Here is a 17,674-nt window from a genome sequence, read left to right as displayed (position 1 = left end):
TGGGAGCATCTAATGGGACACTTATTCCCCCTATTTGCGGCCAGACATTGAAGGAAAACACTGGCTGACCACAGAGATAATGAGAGAAACTTTGCAACAACAAATACATGTTTTGCAAAAGTAGCTTGGGAGAGTCACAAACTGATAGTTCAACAAGCAAAGATCTACAATCCCAAGCAGTGGGAGAATCTCATGTCCAGACTTAACCACATTATAATACTCAGAATATACAGTTCTCAACAAAAAATTATAAAACATCCAGAGAAACAGGAAAATATGGCGCATTCAAAGGAGAAAAATAATTTGACAGAATTTCCTGGAAGAAGCCCAGACATTTGAATTAGTAGTCAAGGACATTAGGTCAGTTGTCTTAAATGTGCCCAATGAGCCAAGGTGAAGAATTAAAGGAAGCCAGGAAAATACCGAATGAACAAAAAAGAAAATCAATAAAGAGATAGAATTACAAAAAAGAACCAAATTCTGCCACTGAAAAGTGTGAAACTAAAAATTGACTAGAAGAGTTCACAACAGAGCAGGAGAAGAAAGGATCGGTGAGGCTGAAGATAATTGAAATTCTCCAACCTGAGGACCAGGGAGAAAAATGGAACAAAGGAAAATGAAGAGCACCTGGCGGACCTGAGGCCCAGTAGAAGAGAGGGGGCAGAGAGAAAAAGTATCTGAAGAAACACTGCCTGCACGCTTTCCAACTCCGATGGAAGATATGGATCTACACATCCAAGAAGCTCAACAAACTCCAAGCAAGATAAACTCAGAAGGGTTCACACCAAGACACAGCACTGCCAGATTCTCAGAACCCAAAGAGAGGAGTCTGAAAGCATTGAGAGAGAAGTGGTTAATCACATACAAGGGGCCTCAGTGAGATCAACAGCTGATTTCTCATCAGAAACCATGGAGTCCAGAGGGCACCTTTCAAGTCCTGGAAGGAAAATCAATCTGCCGACCAAGAATTCTAAATCCAACAAAACCGTATTTTGGGAATAAAGAAGAAATTAAGATGTTCTTAGATAAACAAAAGCTGAGAGAACTCATGAGCAACAGACCTCCCCTACAAGAAATGCTAACGGGAGACATTTAGGCTAAAACAGAGGCTCTAGACAGTAGATGAAATAAAGTACGCTCGGAAAGATAACCACACAGGTTGAGACATAAGCCAGGATTGTCGTACTTTGGTTTGTAACTCCTCTTCTTCTCTAGGTGACTTAAAAGACCAATTCACAGAATAATTATAAATCTTTCTTAATGGGCACACAACGTGTAAAGATGTAACAATATAAAGGAAGAGGCAGGAAGATGTATAGGATCAGAGTATATATTACCAGAATTAACGTAGTATTATTCAAACTAGACTCTTATAAGTTTAAGGTATTAATTGTAATCCCCAAGGTAACCGGTAAGAAGGTAACTAAAAAGTATAAGCAAAAGGAAAGAAGATGGGAATCACAATGGCACAGTATGCAAATTCAACTAAATACAGAAAGGCAGTAGTGGAGGAAGTATGGAATAAAAAGTATACGAGACATACAAAAAATAAATCAGTGGGGGAAAGAAGGTCCATTTGATGTTTAGCGAAAGCAGCTGGAACAACAGAAACCCACCTGGAACGGATGAAGCTGGATCCCTACCTCACACTAAACACACCAATGACCCACAGAGTGAGGACTCAACTCTCAAAATCAAATGTTGAAAATTAGTAGTGGAAAGTATAGATGACTGTCTTTTAGAAGATTGGGTTCAAGATTAAACGAGACCAAAAAGCATTATCATAAAATATGCACAAGTGTGAGTGTGACTCTGATTCCTCAAATGTTGAGTTCAGCTAAGCATCGAGTCGAGTTGCTGTGACACTCTATCTGTAATTCACCCAACTAATGAGGCGTTTGTATCAAGCATATATAAAGAACACAAATAAATCTATAAGAAAAGCAGAAACAGGCCAGGAGGAAAATGGGCCAACGACAAGAGCAAGCACTTCCCACAGAAGGAAATTCACATGGCTAATGCACATTCAGCACCATCGGTGGTGAGGGGAAGGCTGGGAGGGATCGTGAGCCGCCAGCCGCACCACTAGGTGCCCCGGGTGTTGGGGACGACACGGACCTACGGGGCACCGAATATGCATATGCTTCTGCGGGAGTGCAGACCGAGCACCCCTGTAGAAGAGCCTGGCCTTGTAGAAGAGATGGCCTACTGCTCATCACAGAGACCCGCACGGGGGCACACGTCCTGCTGGCCCACAGCAGAGGGGAGTTACAAGAAGCAGTCGCAGAAGGAAGGCAAATGAGCTCAGCCACCCAGGACAGGGAACCACCGTTTTGACCGAGAGGTGATTCCCCCAAATTCCAAACATCACATACACACTATGTCCTTTCTGTGAAATAAAGAGTAACCGATGTGTTGTGAGCATCTATTTTTTAGGAATACGTATGATGTGAAACACTGAAGTGAAAGGAAAAGATGAGAACAAAGAGCGTGGCCAAGCCACGTACACAGAAGCAGACCACACGTGGCTGGGCCACACAGAAGCTGACCACATCAGGACCCTGCCTTTTTCTGGGGGGGGGGGGGTGCGGTGATGCTTCATCTGTTACCAAAAATAAATAAAATACTGAGTAAACTTAGGAAGCAGGTAATGCAGAGATCAGTGATGAGTCTGTGTCCTCAGATGAGGATTATAATTAATGGGCAGCAAGGTCCAAAGCAGGTGTGATGGGGGATGGGGGTTACCATTTACTGAGCACCAGTCCCAGCTGGACACCGGCAGCAGGACTCGGGACCCCACACAGAGTCCATGCATATCTTGCAAGCGTGGAGACCCAGGCACTCCAGGAGGTTAAAGAACTTACTCTGGGCTGTGGAACCAGTCACGCCTGCACACCAGAGTGGACTCCAAGTCCAAGTGTGTCTTATGGCACCCATTTCTCTCTAATGACTCTGCTAAGAGCTACGGGCCTTGGGGTCGCCCGCAGAGGGGTGGGCCTGGCGTGAAGTGGGGGCACACAGGGTGTCAGGATTAAACGCGGGTTCCAGAATGAGCAGAGAGGAAGCCGCAGCCCAGGGAAGGGCGTGAGTTCAGTGAATGTGCATGGGCGGCTGAGCACCAGGGTCTGAGGGGCCCTCTCAAGTGCAGTCAAGCTCGAAGCCGAGGCTTCCAGCACATTGTCTGGAGCCTCGTGCTGTTACAGAAGCAACTCAGGCCCCACTGGCTGGGTGGCCTCGTGAGCCACTCTGGAAGGGAGCACACAGAAGGATGGACGGTGGGACCCGGGTCCTCCACAGCCCTGCCTTGCTGGGTTCTACACTCACTTGCTGGTGAGGCTGCCACCATACTGTGTCTACCTGTGTCTCCTGCCTGGCCACACAGGCCACCCCACATGCCCTGTCCTGGGGCCATGAGCGTATCATCTGCAGGCTTCCTCACTCAACCCCGTGTGTGGCTCACACGCTCTGTGTTGACCGTCAGTTATACACACCCCTTCTCTATCCCAACATTTATCCCCAACATTTATTATGAAAAACTCCAAACACACAGAAAGTTGAAGGGATTACACAGAACACCCTGAAAACACCCACTGCTGAGAGTCTATCACAGCCGGCATTCTGCTCTGTGTCACCTACCACGTGGCCATCACCAGCATGTGGCACCAGAGCACACATACGAGGCTTGTTTTAGGGACACCTGTCTGGGGACTCTGCTTCTCACACACACGGGCCCCTGTCAGGAGCGTGATCTGCTCTCGCTTCTCCTCCTACTCCACACACACCGTCGGTGCTCTTTGTGTAGTGGCCCAGGCACCCAGTAAATGCAGAACACCAGTGCGACCAGCATCCAGGTATGGTGCTGAGCCCAGCTTACGAGGGAGCCCCAAGCCCTACATCTGAGCACAGGCTCACCTTCAGCGGCAGGTGGTCCTCCGTGCCGGCAGCCAAGGTGGGGTGTAGGGTGAAGTCACTGGATGGCGACGAGGACAGCTTGCTCCCAGGTAGGCTAGGGCAGAGCAGGGAAGGAGGAACACATTACAGAGCAGGCCCTCGCTGGGCGGGCTAGCACGTGGGGACCCTGCAGGCTCCACGGTGTCCATGGACGTCTCCCCGCTGGGGCCCCCTCTTATCTGCAGGCTCGGGAGCAGGCAGCGCCTGGAGGCTGAGTGCCAGAGGGGGTCTCGCGCCATAAACATGCAGAAGGTTCATGCGAGAAGGACACTGCAGGCTTCCACCACCAGCGGAAAATTAAAACAAGCCACCCGGTGGATTTCTGCTGACAGAAATGCCTTTAAAACCAGACAGAAGCAGCTTCACCTGCATGATGGACCCTCCCCCTTATTCATATATTCACTGTTTGGCTGATTTGTACCTAACCAGCAGACCATACACCCTAGACAGATAAACAGCCGGACAGAAGTACTCCCAATAAGTTTGTCTGCCAGCGACCGCCAGGAACACAGGCTGCATTAAGTCCTACAAGGTTTCCCCGTGATCGACGTCCCAGGGAGGCCCTGGGTGGGTGGGCCTCGAGGACTAAGACTCGGGTGAGGCCTCAGGAGCAGGCCACGGAAGGTGTCTAAAGTGCTAGCTGCTCAACTGGGTCTAAACTCTTTGGTTACCAAAGAAACATTTTCTGCAACAATCTCTGCAGGCCAGAGTGGGAGGTGTGTGTGTGTGTGTGTGTGTGTGTGTGGTGGGTGACATTCAAGTAAATAACTTGCCCTTTTTAATTTTACTTCAAATGCATTAAAGGGCACTTGGTACAAAGTTACTGAGGTTGTGAAGTCAGGATACAATATTCAGACACTTACAACTGCGAAATATGCCCCAGAACCATCCTTCCAGGAACAGAGGGAGCCTGTGCTCACCGTGTGCTCAGGGAAATATAGGGGAGACAGCACGGACCTCGCTGACACGGGCGCTGTGAAGCCTCCTGTTACTCATACTCCAGGAGAAGATGACGTCTTGTCAAGGGGACGGTAGTCACCGTGTTTCGCTACACCTGATTTACGCTCTAAAATGTGTGCTTGCAGCTGGGCCACGATGTGAAAGGGGCCACTCTCTGTCTTTGTGGCACAGGAGAGGCAGAGGCCGTGTGCTCCCCAGGGGCCTGCGAGGTGCGGTCACCCACCTGGCACACGGCGAGCCCTGCCACTGCTGCACACGGTCATGGACCGCGGTGTCCTCTGCAAGCGGCACATGCTCACAGACAGAAAGTAGATGGGCATCGCTCACACCTGTGCACTAGCTCACATGTTACTTGTGAAGAACCTAGAGGGGTCTCATCACAAGCTCCAGTGAGCGGAGTATGGCGAGCCCTTCGGGGGGCAGTCCGCATCTGTGACGTCAAGGGAAACTGGTTTGTCTTCGATCACGTCATCACAGTACCCCAAGGTTTCCCACAAAAGACTGTGTTCCTCAGGAATCATGGTGAAGGCTTTGAGACACGGGAAGCACCTGCAGGAGGCTCAGAGACTCACCTGAGGGCAGATAAAGTCAGGCTGCTGTCTATTTCCTGTGAGGGAAGAAATGATTGTTCACAACAGGAAACAAGATGGAATGGTCAATGTCGAGCTTATTGTTAAACAAAACCCACATTCTTTATTACCCGATTTGGAGCAAATATCCTCAGGGTCCCGGGGTCAGGGAAGGGGTCTGTGAGGGAGCGCACTCCACAGCCAGTGCCCACACTGGCCAAGGGGCCCGCTCAGGACCGGTATGTGTCCCACGCGGCCACCAGTGGGCCCTGACCTCTGTGGGAGGTCTCCATGCGGGCAGCTGCCAAGACTGAGGCGCACAGAAGAGGGGCCGCCTGAGGACTCGGGAGGGCTGAGGGGAGACACCCCAGGAGAGTCTGACCTTGACAGCACCTGGGTCTCAGGGCAGTCAATACCTAAGTACGGTATTTTTTTTTTTTTTTTAGTTTTTTTATTTTTTAAAATATACATCCAAATTAGCATATAGTGCAACAATGATTTCAGGAGTAGATTCCTTAGTGCCCCTTACCCATTTAGCCCATCCCCCTCCCACAACCCCTTCCGTAACCCTCTGTTTGTTCTCCATATTTAGGAGTCTCTTCTGTTTTGTCCCCCTCCCTGTTTTTATATTATTTTTGCTTCCCTTCCTTTGTGTTCATCTGTTTTGTGTCTTAAAGTCCTCATATGAGTGAGGTCCTATGATTTTTGTCTTTCTCTGACTATTTCACTTAGCATAATACCCTCCAGTTCCATCCACGTAGTTGCAAATGGCAAGATTTCATTCTTTTTGATTGCCAAGTAATACTCCATTGTATATACCACATTTTCTTTATCCATTCATCCATTGATGGACATTTGGGCTCTTTCCATACTTTGGCTATGGTTGATAGTGCTGCTATAAACATTGGGGTGGATGTGTCCCTTTGAAGCAGCACACCTGTATCCCTTGGATACATACCTAGTAGTGCAATTGCTGGGTCATAGGGTAGTTCTATTTTTAGCTTTTTGAGGAACCTCCATACGATTTTCCCAAGTGGCTGCACCAGCTTGCATTCCCAGTACGGTGTTATTTTTATTTCACAATGGATATCTGGTTGTTCCAGGACCATTTGTTGAAATTTTCACTTCTCCCCAAAGGATTGCCTTGGCCATATGTGAAGGCTTACTTCTAGAATTTTTATTCTATTCCATTTCTATTCCATTGACTACACTAACCTGATTACTATAACTTTTTAGTAAATTTTGAAGTCATATTGTATAATTCTTCCAATTTTGTTCTCTTTTCAAAATTGTTCTGGCTACTCTAGGTACTCTGAATTTCCATGTACATTTTATGATCAGCTTGTTGGTTAAAACAACAACAACAACACACAAAAAAACAGAACCTCCTAGGAATTCAATAGGGATTGTACTATGTCCATAGATCAGTTTTGGGGGAAATGCTATCTTAACAATATTGAGTGTTCATATCCATGAACGTTGTATATCTTTCCATTATTTTAAATGTCTTCAGTTTCTCTCAGCAATGACTTATAACTTTCAACGTTTTTTATTTTTATTTTTGGGACAGAGAGAGACAGAGCATGAACGGGGGAGGGGCAGAGAGAGAGGGAGACACAGAATCGGAAACAGGCTCCAGGCTCCGAGCCATCAGCCCAGAGCCCGACGCGGGGCTCGAACTCACGGACCGCGAGATCGTGACCTGGCTGAAGTCGGACGCTTAACCGACTGCGCCACCCAGGCGCCCCTTCAATGTACAGACTTTACTACAGTTTTGTTAAATTCATTATTGTTAATGCTATTGTTAATAAAATAACTAATATTATTTTCAGTGGCATTTTTGCCAAATACAGAAATATGATTGGACTTGCTATTTTTTTTAACAATACAAAGTCAAAATATTTATTTTTTAACAACTGTTTCCATTCCAGATAATGGCAAATTACATAAAACATTTCTAGGTCAGCCAAGGCAATGGAGAAATTTTTACTTTGACCACGTGGTGGCAATTTGCTGTGGAGCTAGCTGGAGGCACACAGAGGTTCCTGACGCCAGGTAGGGACTGTATTTGATTTCAGGTGTGCTCTGGATAACACTGAAGATAAATGTCCCAGAGCTTACTGGAGAGCACTTTACCTGCCTCTTGCAAAGCTATTTCATCACTAGGAGTTTTGTTTGTATTTTAGAATCATGTTGTCTGTGATCAACACAGTTTCACTTTCTATTCTTTATTCCTTTTTCTTGTCTTATTGCACCAGCTGGAACTTCAGTACATCCTTGCCTTGATCCCGGTTTTAAGAGGGATGTACTCAGTCTTTCACCAGGAAGTATGTCAGTTGTATTTAATAGGTGTATTGCATAGGTCAGAATGAAGATCTTTTCATTTCATTCCTAATTTGTTGAGAATATTTTTTTGTCACACGTAAGAGTTTCTTATTGGCAACTCCCTCTCTGAATTGACATCGCCATATTATTGTCATTTATTGTTGGTATTTTGTATAATGTCAAATAATTTTCACATAGCCATGGTACTTAATCCTGTATGCTGCTAGATTTGGTTTGCTAACACTTAATCAATGGTGTCTGTCTGTGTTTTCTTGAAGGATTTTGCCTCGTGATATTCTTTTGGGATGACATTGTCTGGCTTTGGTATCAGGTTGGAACTGGCCTCACAGAACAGGTCTCCCTTCCTCTACATTCTGAGAGGGTTTGTGTCATTATTTTTTAAAAATTCGGTAGAATTCGACAGTGTTGGTAATTTGTGTAAATTGGCTGGAAAGGTAACTACCTTTCTTAAGTGAGAAATGCATTTTTCAACACTGGAAGATTTAGAACGAATATACAAATGTTTGAAAGCTCCAGACCCCATGCTATTACTACTGTGGCACTAGAATGCCATATGACCATATCTGGCATATACAGTTTTGGAAACAGAAGAAAATGTATCCTCAGGGGTGTGGGGTGGGGAGGGTTTAAGCCGGTGGGATCCTAAAGCTCCACGCACACCAAGAGGCGAGCCCAGCCATCAAAGTGGGATGATGATCTATCTCAGATAATCCACAGAGGGATTAAACGTGATGATGGATGACAAGTGTCCAGCAGAGTGACAATGAACGGTCACAGCTTCCTTGGATTCCTGAGACAGGATGGGAATAAGGTGGCCCTGAGACTGCTCTACTACACATTCTAGAGGCGAGCTCCAGAGCCACACACCAGAGAGAGGGCTTCCACATGTTCACCTGGACACACATTATAACCAGCGGGGGTACATGGCCCTCACGGTCATACATGGTCAACACCCCACATCTTTGCTTCTTGAGATGTGTCCTTCATGTCACTCAGAAGCCGTGTGGCCACCACCACCCAAGAAGGGATGGCAGGGATGGGGCGCCAATAGATGCTATCACTGCCACAGCCACCACTGTGACCCCTGGAATGGAGCATCAGCCTGGTCTCCATGCATGTAAAGTGTGTACTTGTTGGAAGGCTTGATGGGAGCGAGTGGCGGGGAGGGGTCATGCCATAATTGTGTTGGCTACGGTTTAAGCTGTGACCTGGCCAGTCACACACAGTCCCCACTGAAGACTGGCCTCCAGCATCTCCAACACGGAGCTCTGACTCCAGGCTCTGCAATGAACACAGTGGACCAGGTATGTCCCTCCTCCCCGCTGACCTGGGAGATGAGCAGGGGCACCCTTCTGCCGTGACAGTAAGTGGGTCACTGAGCCCTTCCTGGCCAGAATCCCGCCAGCTTGCTGGAGTGCACACATGTCACCCAAGCACACGTGTGATGCTTCCGTTCCAGTAGCACCCATTTTTCCGTCATGTTTCTCTGCTCACACACATGCCCTGTGTTTTAGATCGTTTGTGCTGCCCGCCTTGTTTCCCTTTATCCCCCTCCCACCACTGTCCTGTTCGAGCAGTGTCCCCAGAGGACACCATAAATGCCTTAAACCAGCCAGACAAGCAGGTCCAAATACTGTCCTGCCCTTGCTCTTGTGGGGAACTTAGACTCAGCACTGGACCCCACCCCTGTGTTTGAGGCTCACTCACGCACGGCCATGCCTCACTTACCATCACCCACGAGTCCTCCATGAACGTGTTGGTGGAGGAGGATGGACCTGAGTGCACATCCGGCAGCAGGTGGCTGAACTTCACTCTGTGGGATGGCAGGGGGAAGGGGAGACACTCATCAACAAGGACGGCCACTGCTTCCTGGAGGGGGTGTTGATGGCTGCCGGAAACCACAGGCCACAGCATCACACAGCCTCCTTACCGCCCTTTCCCCTCAGGTCCACTGCATGGTGGGAGACCGCGGGAGGGCAGGGGAGGAGCACCTAAAGGGAGAGTTGCAGGAGCAGCAGGGGGTGTCAAGAAGAAGGGGTGCCCCTGCAGATCAGGAGGGGATTTGGGAAGAGACCCTGGGTTTGGAAGGAAAGAGATGTTCAGGAATTACCAAGAGCAATGGTGGGGATGTAGGTCGTGGGACACTCAGCTAACTGAACTGTGCAAGCGGATTGAACAGTGTCCACCAATGACCTCACATTGCTGTAAGGGGGGTTTTCAGATGCAGCGACTCTAGCAGCTCAAGGTGTCATCACCTGAGCCCAGGGTCAGCCCGATGACCGCGTCCGTGCAAGAGGACAGGCCCTAAGCCCAACGACTGTGTCCGTGCAAGAGGACAGGCCCTCAGCCCAACAACCGCATCTGTGCAAGAAGACAGGCCAGCCCTCGGCCCGACGACCGAGTCTGTGCAAGAAGACAGGCCTTCGGCCCGACTACCACGTCCATACAAGAGGACAGGCCCTTAGCCCGATGGCCGCGTCCATGCAAGAGGACAGGCCAGCCCTCGGCCCGACAACCATGTCCGTGCAAGAGGACAGGCCCTAGCCCGACTACCGCGTCTGTGCAAGAGGACAGGTAGGCCCTCAGCGGGATGACCACTTCCATGCCAGAAGACAGGCAGGCCCTTGGCCTGACGACCGCATCTGTGCAAGAGGACAGGCAGGCCCTCCTGGTTCGTTAATTTTCAATCATTCTTGCCAGAATGGGGCAAAACGGGAAAACTGAAGAGACAAAGGGAAAACAGCGTCAGGTACGAGCCAAGGAGAGAAGCCAAGTGCAGGTCCTATGACTGGGGACATGTCGAGGTGAGTCCGGCTCCAGCCTCCACAGCAGTGAGATGGTACATTTCTATTTTTTAAGCCACCTGTTTTGTGGTCCTTTGTCAGGGCAGCCCTGGCAGACCGAGACCCTCACCCCAATGTGAGCATATTTCTCATTTCTCCATGTTCTGAGGTGACTTTCCACACTGGTACAGTTTCAAAGTGGAGACCAAGTGCACGTTTTAAAATGTGTGCTTACCCTGGGTCGTGACCTTCATAATGGGCCACTTTCTGCTTCTGTGACTTTGCAGGGGTGCACTTTGGGTGCGTGTGTGCCTGCAGGGCTGTCCTCTGTGTGACTCCTCGCAGGCTCAGAATGAGCAGGCATGCATGGCTCAGGAGCGACGGGAAACTAGGTATTATCGGAGGTCATAAAAAGGAGGCTGGGACCCGCTCCCCACACGTTCTCCGACTGACAGAAGAAATGAGCGCTGACGCTGGCGTGCTAGTTCAGATGCGAGTTGTCCACAGGGAGAGAATTACTACATTTCCCCAAGCACGTGGAGCGCAAAAGGTCCCTGCGTAGCTGTACGTGGTACTGTTACGTTAAACAGAGTTATTTCCTACTGTGTTGTCACATCATTTAAAAATATCCCATCAGAGATGAGTCACTTTCCAAAGCAATTTGACTTAAGATGGCGTAGCCATTTTCATTCAGAGAGAACAAGTCCAACAAGCTTACAACCTACCTGTGTGAGGGTGATTTCAGGTCACCTGTGGCTGCCTGTGGGGGTAAAGGAAAAAGAAGAAGAAATTGTTGGTACTGAGGCTATTCGTAGGAAATCAAGTCCGTCATTAGTTTCAGGTGCGTCTGGCTCAGAGACTTCCTAGGAAGGGGTCTCTGTGTGGGGGTCGCTGTGTCAGAGGTTAAGAATACATTGAAGATTTTAAGAAACTGTCAAACTACTTTCCACAGTGGTATCACTGTAAACCCCCGACGACTTTGCACACCTAGCTACGGGCCTCCGGTTCCTCTGTGTCTCCCGCTCCTGGTGCCGGTAGCCTTTCCCAGGGAGCCGTTCCAACTGTCTTACCGTGGCTTTAGTTGCACTTTCCTAGTGGTGAATGATGTTGAACATCTTGTCAGGTGATTATCTGCCACCCGTATGTCCTATTTGGTAAAGTTTATTAGAATCTTTCCCCCATTTTAAAAATGGGGCCGTTTTCCCCTATTAAGTGTTGAGAGTTGTTTATTTATTCTGGATTTAAGTACAGGGTTTGCAAATATTTATTCCAACCTGTGACTTACATTTTTATTTTTGCAGTGGTGAATTCTGAACAGGAAATGCTTTCTTTTATAAAAAAGTCAAATTTTCCATTTTCTTCATAGTGGTTTTGGTGCCCATATTAAAGAAAACTTTGTCTACCTCAAGATCACAAAGGTTTTATTCTGTTTTCTTCCTAAAGTGTTATAGGTTAGCCCCTAAATTCAGAACTGTGGTTGATTTTGAGTTATTTTTGTGTGTATGCTGAGAAGCAGCTATTAAGCTCTTCCCCGCCCTCTTTTTTTGCATATGGTCATCCAATTGTTCTGGCACAGCTTATTAAATATACTCTCATCTCTCCCTGTTTAATTATCCTGGCACCTCGGTTTAACACCCACTGATCAGGTTTTATTTCTGGACTTTCTATTCTGTTCCCTTGACCTGCATGTCTACCCTCACTGGGCACACCACCCTCACGGCTCACACTGTCCTGACTACTGTAGCTTGATAGTTCATTTTTAAGTCAGATTGAGTAAGTCCTCCAATTTGCTGCTCCTTTTTCTAAATTCTTTTGGTCACTCTACGTCCTTTGGATTTCTGTATCTATTTTAGGGTTGGCTTGCTATTTCCTTAAAGAAAAAAGCTTGCTGGAAACTCAATAGGGCTCATGGTAATTATGTAGACCAATTTTGGGGGGAGTTTTCTATCATGACAATATTTTGCGTTCCAGTCCACGAATATTCTAAATCTTTCCGTTTATTTGGATTGTGTTCAGTTTCTCTCATCAATAGTTTGTAGCGTTAAGTATACACATTTGGTGCTTGTTTTATTTTATTTTATTGTTTTTAATGCTATTACAGATGGAATGGTTTTCTTAATATCATTTTGAGATTTTTCATTGTTAGTATACAGAAATATAATGGGGGTTATTATATTCATTTTGTATTCTACCACCTTGCTGAGCTATCTTATTTCTACTATATCTTTTGCAGATTTGTTAGAAGCATGTTTCCTGCAAATAAAATCAGGTTCATTTTCAAATCTATATGTCTTTGTATTTCTTGCTGTATTACACTGGCTGGAACTTTAGTAAAATGTCAAATAGAAGTTTGAGGTGGACATTCTTGCCTCAGTCTCAATCTGTGAAGAGCAGACATAAACAGACACACACACACACACCCCTTACTCCACGTCTGTGTCCTATAGTTATTCCCTAACACTTTTTTAAGAATGGACAATTTCAAACACCCAGAAAAGTGGAAAGGATTGTACAAGAATGCCCAAACACTCAACTTCTAGGTTCTATCATCATTAAAATTTTGCTGTGAATATTTCTTTTTAACCATGTGACTATCCATCCATCATTTTATTTTCTGGTGCTTTTCAAAGCCAGCAGGACACAGACATCAATACCCTTCGTTAAAGCACACGGATGCCACTTCAGTCTTCGCACACCCAGATTGCATTGCATTTATCTCTTTCTCCCCCCTTACACACACACACACACACACACACACACACACACACACACACTATAAGCCCTACAGTTAAGGATATTTTCTGTCAGTGTTTCTTCTCTTCTCCCTCCACCTTTGTTCCCATACGAGTAGCATGCCTGGGTACTGAGTAAATGCTTCAAATCAGTCAAACAAGCAATCCCAAGCGTTTTCTGTCCTCATTCCGGGGGCAGCCTGAGACCTTTCACGTGCCCAGCGGCTCTCACCTGCAGCGGGGAGCTCTCCTGGCACGTGGTGATGGTGGATCGCAGACCCGGGCACCTCGGCTGCGGCGGGGCCTCCTTGCACTGCTCTCTACAGGGATGGGGCAAAAGGGAGGACAGACTTCCATGAGCAAAGAAGGGCCTTGCTTTGTGTAGTGAGCTCAGAGAGCACCGCTGACAGCTGCAAAGCTCCATGCACTGGCTGCCATCGTGACATGCTCATCTGCAGAGCCTCAGAGTGAGCAGCTCCTGGGAGGCCGTCCGTGTGCTCTTGGGTTGGCTGCACAACGGAGGACACGGCGCAGGAGCACCATCCATAAAGGTCTATGACTGCTTGCCGGTGGGAGGCCACAGGGGCGCTTCTTCCTGCTGTGGCACCCCCACGCTGGGCCACTGCGTTCTTGAGTCTGTGGGTGCAGCAGGGCTCAGTTACAAATGGACAAAGTGACCTGCCTTGGAGACCATGGCATTGTCACTTTGTGCTCATTCCTTGCGGCAACTGTAGGAAACTGAGGACTGTCCTTGATTACCCAAGTAGGTCCAATGCAATCACACGAATCCTTAAAAACTGAGAAATGAGGAAAAGGAGGAAGTCCGAGAGATCTAAAATATGAAGAGACTAGACCCACCATTACCAACTTAGAGATGGAAGGGCCACGTAGCAAGAGTGGGAAAGCAACAGCTGCACTGGCATTCTCTATCTGCCCGGAAGCAGACTCTTCCCCATAACCTCCAGAAAGGAGGGCTGACCTGGTGAGCCGTGACTGTTGCCTTGGGAGGCACCAATCAGGGACCCAGCTGAGCTTGCCAGGCACATGACCCACAAGCGCTTTCAGACGAGTCTTAGTTCAAGCCACTACATTTGTGGGAATTTGCCAGATAGCAATAAAAAATTAATACAAGCCACTTGATGGACATTAGCTGAGCAGAACACCTGTAGAATTAGGCAAGAAGTATCTTCACACGTGTGATCCTACTTTTGCAGCAGATTAATGGTCCAGAGGAAATACTCCCAATAAATTGGTCTGATACCTACTAATAGAGAGAAGCACCTTAGAGAGTGCTACACTAAGTTCTCCCCTAAAATATACCAGTGACTTACATCATGGAACTCCACAGGCACTTACTGAGTGGATTTTTCTTTTGGGGGGATTGACAGAGTGCCACGTGATTTAAAGATACTCTTTGATCTCTTGGAGCTGACATTCTGACAGTGGGCTTTGCCTAACATGTAAGGCTGTGAGTGTCCAGGTCAAACTAGGGACACTTCTGCAGGAAAGAGAGGCCGCTGGGACAGACGGCCCAGCGCATTGAGAGGGCTTGTCTCTCAACACAATCGACCTTTCAATACAAAGGTTAGCAGCTCACTTTCCAGTTGGAGAAGGGAACACTATAGTGATTGAAAATAAGGAATAACATTCCAGAAATGAGGAATATGGTCCCTCCCAAAGATGAAGTAACTTATATTCATAAAAATTATGTTTCTTTTTCTTTTAACTATGTCCACAATGTATGGAATTTTTTTTTAAGTTTATGTATTTATTTTGACAGAGAGAGGCCTTGGGGAGAAGGGGCAGAGAGAGAGGCAGAGAGAATCCCAAGCAGGCTCACTGCTGCCAGCACAGAGCCCAATGTGGGGCTCAACCCCACAAACCGTGAGATCATGACCTCAGTAGAAACCAAGTGTCCCATGCTTAACCGCCTGAGCCACCCAGTGGCACCACAATATATGGAATTTTTAAAAGGGGCTCTAAAGAGTTGAACAATGTGATTACAATTTTATAAAAACAAAGCACTGTGAGTATAACTCACAAAATAATACTAAAACAGAACTTGGAAGACAGTCCTCGGAGCACCAGCAGTGACTGCAGTGCGTGGGGCGGCCAGAGACTTGAGGTCCCCAGTTCCTGCGCAGTGTCCACACCGACTGCCCGAAAACGGGGTTAGTCTCAGTTGCTTCTAGAGGCGGCTGGCCCCCAGGCTGGACAGGGCGAGGGGAACGTGCTCAGATTGTACCTAAAGGACCGCAGTGTGGCAATGCTTCAAGTGAAACTCCAAACGACCCAGGTTTTCCCAGAAGCATGGCTACCGGGTGTCTAAGGACACAAATGCAAAAGGAATGAGCGGATTCTTTGGAGGGATTCCCGATCCTCGGTCAAGAACCAGCACCAGCCCTGCGACCTGCCCAGCTCCGCCAGAACATGGGAGTCGCCCCCCACCCGTTTCTGCGAGGGCCGAACTTCCGACAGCACCACAGAACTGGGGCACTTCCGGCCCGCTCCCCCAGGGGAGACCGACTTCTGGGGCAGTTTCAGGGCTTGGAGCTGAGGCCATGCGGCTCCGCTCGCTCCCGCCTCTAAGGAATGTTTCCTGTAACTCCACTTCGAACTCTGCCTTTCTCAGAACTGCATGAAAACTATTTTAAAAATTATACGGAAACTAAAAACGTGGAGGAATTGTCAACAACTATGAAAACTAAAGAATGCCGAGGGCGTTCCCCTGCTGGACGTTCAGGGTGAGGCACGGCCGGAAGAGGGTCTCCTGGGGGAGCCGGGGGCACTAGGTCCTGGGCAAACCCACCTTAGCCCCTGTCTCCGTGAACACACAAATTCAGGACGGCTTGGAAATCAAAATGCAAAGCGAATAAAGCTGGTGAAAACACTAGCACAGAATGTGGAGATTTGTATAACCTTGGAGTAACGAAGACTTGTTCAAGCAAGACAATTGAGAGCATATAGTATTTGTCAGACAGATAAAACAACTCTAGTAAGCTTACACACTTACCTACGTGCAGACAGACTCAGGTCATCTTCTTGCTGTGAGCAATAAAAATTCATAACGTGAAAAAGTTGTTGACACTGGGCTTAGTCTTATACACGATTCAAGTCAGTTATTAGTTAATTTTGAGTAATGGTGCTTCAGCGTCCCTGGGTCCTAGGAAAGGATCTCACTGGGGGATAGCACCCCTGTCACATGAATACCTGTGTCTTCACTTCTAATAGTTAAGAAACTGGAAGTGGGATTGCTGACTTCAACGGTGACTATACATTTCACTTTTTAAGAAAACACCAAACTGCTGATCAGAGTGATATAATTCGGTATCTGCACTAGTAACGTAGGAGCCTTTCGATCTACAGCTTCACCAACGCTTTTTATTATTGGTTCTTTTGATTATAGCCATTCTACTGGATGTGTAATGGTATCTTACTGTGGTTTTGTGTTTTCTTAATGGTAACTGATGTCGATGTGCTTATCTGCTACCGTGGATCCTCCTTGGTGAACAGGTGGTTCAAATCTTTTGCGCATTTAAAAAGTTAAAACACTGGGTCATTTTTCTTATAATTAAATTTTGAATTCTTTATATATTCTGGGCACAAGTATATGATTTGCAAATATTTCTGCCTTTGGCTTATGTTTTCATTTTCTTAATGGTGCTCGTTTGAAAAGCAAATGCTTTTAATTTTGATGAGAAACAGCTGCATTAATATATGGGCCTAAAAGGAGTCAACCCTGCTGGCTTGATTCTGTGGACAGTGAACGTACAAATGATGTAACACACATGCACACCACACACCAAACACACATGTACTGCGCTGCACACACACACACACATACACTGCATCACACACACCATGTACACATGCACACATACACATGCACTGCATCACACACATGTACTCAGTCACACACGCACCGTATCTCACACTAAACACACACACACGCACAAAACCACACACACATGCACTGCATCACATACTATGCACACACAACCACACACATGTGCATCACGTTATACACATCATGCACTCACACGTGCAAACATGCAGTGCATCTCACACCAAACACGCACACACACACACTGCATCACACACACCACATACACATACACACATACACCTGCACTGCATCACACAACGTGCGCGCGCGCACACACACACACACACACACACACACACACGGAATCAGAGAATTGTGCCAACACAGAAGCAAAGGACTGTGAGAAGTTCCAGCTGCAAGGTGACACTGGGCGCTGCCCCAGGCCTGGATAGCGCAGATGGTGAAGCAGAGGGGCACCCGCTACCTGTGGCATGCTTATTTTGAAGG

This window comes from Puma concolor, unplaced genomic scaffold, assembly GCF_028749965.1.
Source record: "Puma concolor isolate L17-30 unplaced genomic scaffold, mPumCon1.1.hap2 unalloc_scaffold_107, whole genome shotgun sequence".
Taxonomy (NCBI): Eukaryota; Metazoa; Chordata; class Mammalia; order Carnivora; family Felidae; genus Puma; species Puma concolor.
The sequence above is the reverse complement of the archived record's forward strand: the minus strand, read 5'-3'. Positions refer to the sequence as shown.